General features: G+C 42.1%; 1 protein-coding gene across 2 annotated transcripts in view; it reads right to left on the bottom strand.

The window, feature by feature from the left end:
- Window positions 1-268: 268 nt before the first annotated feature.
- The window catches only part of LOC108248088 (polyunsaturated fatty acid lipoxygenase ALOX15B), a 9,832-nt gene continuing 7,222 nt past the window's right edge, over window positions 269-2,878 (bottom strand). Inside the window, exons 15-17 of one of the 2 annotated variants that reach the window (XR_005233686.1) lie at window positions 2,371-2,586; window positions 2,173-2,282; window positions 269-1,399 (exon numbers count right to left, since the gene is read on the bottom strand). The gene's annotated coding sequence lies outside the window, so the exon portion shown is untranslated. The remainder of the gene's footprint in view (window positions 1,400-2,172; window positions 2,283-2,370; window positions 2,587-2,878) is intronic. The other variant, XR_005233687.1, reaches the window with a different exon arrangement.

Below are 2,878 nucleotides of genomic sequence, written 5' to 3'. Positions count from 1 at the left end.
ACAGTTCAAGGCAAATCTTTGTGTGTTTGAGCAGTTAGGATGATTCTGGGACCTTTAACATAAAATCTGATCTCGATGAAGAGTCCAGATCAAGACTTTTCAGCTGCAGAAATATCTTGATTCCAAAAGTTGGGATCTCTGTGGTCCAGTTGGAAACACTGTCAGCTAAACTAGAACCAGGAGTTTAAACTAACCAGCAGTTTCAGAATGAGGACTGTGACAGTGTTATAGAAATCAGACTTTACCCAAATAATCACAGACAAGAAGCTGTGTTTTTATAAGCTTTATTATCTTTGGAGAAAGGAGACAGCAAAGTTCAGGTTACACAATATTTTTTAGTTTCAAAGCAAAGTTTAGACAAAGACAAGATGGAGGGCGAGTTTTACATCACGGGTTCTGACAGGACTGATCTGATCTAAAACACGTCAGGCTCTGTGATTTCCCCAGGGCTGAAAATCAAAGGAAGACGGACAGAAACCAGGACAGAGATCAACCATCAGAAGCTGCTTCTCCTGCATTCCATCCAGAAACACCAGGAATTAACGGTGTAACTATCATCTCTATGAACTGTTTAAATGAAAAATACAAAGTTGGTTTGCAAAAACATTCAGAGTGGAAGGAGAAAAGGAATGTCTGGGAGGAAAAAAGCATCAAAAGCTTCTTGGATTCAGAGATGATGCCTGATCTCCTTTAACCATTATATCTGCTTCTCCTGCTGGTGCTCCGGTCGGGACTCCCAGAATTCCTCCTACTGCTGGTGCTCTGGTCAGGACTCCAGGACTTCTTCCTCTTCCTGCTGACGCTCTCATCGGGACACCTGTAGCTGCTTCCACCTCGTCCAGGTACGGCAGAGTTATCGACACAAACCTCTGAAACTTCTCCTTTCATGGAGCAGCTGTGACACTGAAAAGCCTCATTGGTTGGTTTGTAACAGCGGTACACTTTACTGAGATCACCCATGGCTTCCCCGAGTTTACAAAGGTATTTGACCAGCTCTTCTTTTTTAACAACAGAGCCATCTCTGGGTTGATCATAGACTTTTGTAAACACAAAGGCAGAATCAGGCCAGGCTCTAATGTTTTGACTTTTCATGTAACTGTATATCGAGTTTGTACACTTTTCACATGGGGAGAGGTACGAGTAGACGAGCAGGAAGTTTCCGTCCTTGTTTCGTCTCAGACGTTGTAAGTTTGTCAGAACCTGTCTCTCTGCATGAACAGGGTTTTTATCTTTGTGTTCAGCTATTATAATGTTGTCATTTGTGTACACGTCACCTCCATCAAGTGTGTCTGAAACTACTGGATCAAATTTGTTGTTCTCCAGGAGCTCTTTTAGTTTTGTTTTTGTATCAGTTAATGGGATGTTTGCAGCCAGACAGAACTGACGATTGATTCTGTACCTGTGGGATTAAAAGAAGCATATATGTGAATTTACAAAGTTCAGATTATGACAACCTTTACAAACAGATCATTCCAGCAACACAAGCATACATTTATTTTTTACTTTTACCTGCAACAAATGAAATTACGGATGTTCTGTTTTAGATCCTACAATTATTTTGTGTCTACAAGTTGTCACTAGGACATGGAGACCAATATACAAGAAATGTTGGAAGAGCAGATTTTGTATCAAGGATGCTAAATTTAAATGACACCCCCCCCCCCCCCNAATCCAAAAACGTGACATTAACTGTTTTTGGTGCAAGCCAGAAAAAAGGGGCCACTGTCAGCGGTGAACTTCAGTAAAACTACAGCAGGTGATGCCAAAAAAAACCCCAAAACAAACAAACCTATTAAAATTAGTTGAAAGAGTTATTGAAGTCCATCAGCTTTCTTCGATATAACCCAACAGGAATTCAGGACTTCCTTTCATAATAATCTAGGCTGTGATGGAGCCAGACTCTTATTTTGAAGAGTATCTTCATTTCTTTAGTTAGCTCAGGTAAAACCACTTCCTGATTGCTCTTTTTATTCTTTATGACTGGGAAATAAAAAGTCTAATTAGAGGCAACAGAAAATCTGAAACGGACCGACTAGACTTCTTTTTCTTGTCCGAACCTCTCATTTTGTTTAAAAACTGAGGAATGACAGATCCTGGAAGACTTTAGTCTCCACCGTGTTATCATGATACAAGAAAATGTAAGATAAGCAGAAGAAATGAAACAGAACTCACTCCGTCCGGATGTCTTCAACAACATGAGTCAGCAAGTTCACATCGACTGCAGACAGGCGGGGTGCAGAAGACAGCAGAACCACCAGAACCATCCAGGCCAGGAGACCCATCTGCAGGGGATTAAACCCACCGTTGTTAGTCTTACAGTCAGAGGACAGCTAACTAATAAAACCAGCTAACAAACAAAGAGGCTGTCACCTTTCCTGCTGCTTACAACACAAGTCAAAGCCAAGAGATTCCAACCCGAACGAAGCTCTGAACCTTTCTGCTGCTCACCTGCTCAGGTGGAACAAGGTTTCAGGTGTTCAGGCCGACGATGTGAAGGTTCTGACTTCCTGGCAGAAGTCAGGAGGTTTTATTGAGTCTAGAGTTGAGGGGAGGAGGCGGCAAACGCTTGTTCTGATGACCAAGAAGCTGTAAAATGAGGAAGAAACTGAGATAAGATCCAGTTCTCCTTATATGGTGATCAAATGTGTTGTTTGTGTCAGGAAGTGGTGTGAGCGTGGCGAACCCAAGACGCAGACTCAACTTTTCAAAACAAAAACTGATTTAATAAAACAAAAATAGAAAACAAAAGGCTGACGTGGCAGCAACACTAACTATAACAGAAATCCAAGGTGAGACGAGGCAAGGCAAGGCAAGGCAAGGCAAGGCAAGGCAAGGCAAGGCAAGGCAAGGCAAGGCAAGGCAAGGCAAGGCAAGGCAA

The sequence above is a fragment of the Kryptolebias marmoratus genome, linkage group LG1, assembly GCF_001649575.2.
Source record: "Kryptolebias marmoratus isolate JLee-2015 linkage group LG1, ASM164957v2, whole genome shotgun sequence".
NCBI classification, from domain to species: domain Eukaryota; kingdom Metazoa; phylum Chordata; class Actinopteri; order Cyprinodontiformes; family Rivulidae; genus Kryptolebias; species Kryptolebias marmoratus.
The sequence above is the reverse complement of the archived record's forward strand: the minus strand, read 5'-3'. Positions and strand labels throughout refer to the sequence as shown.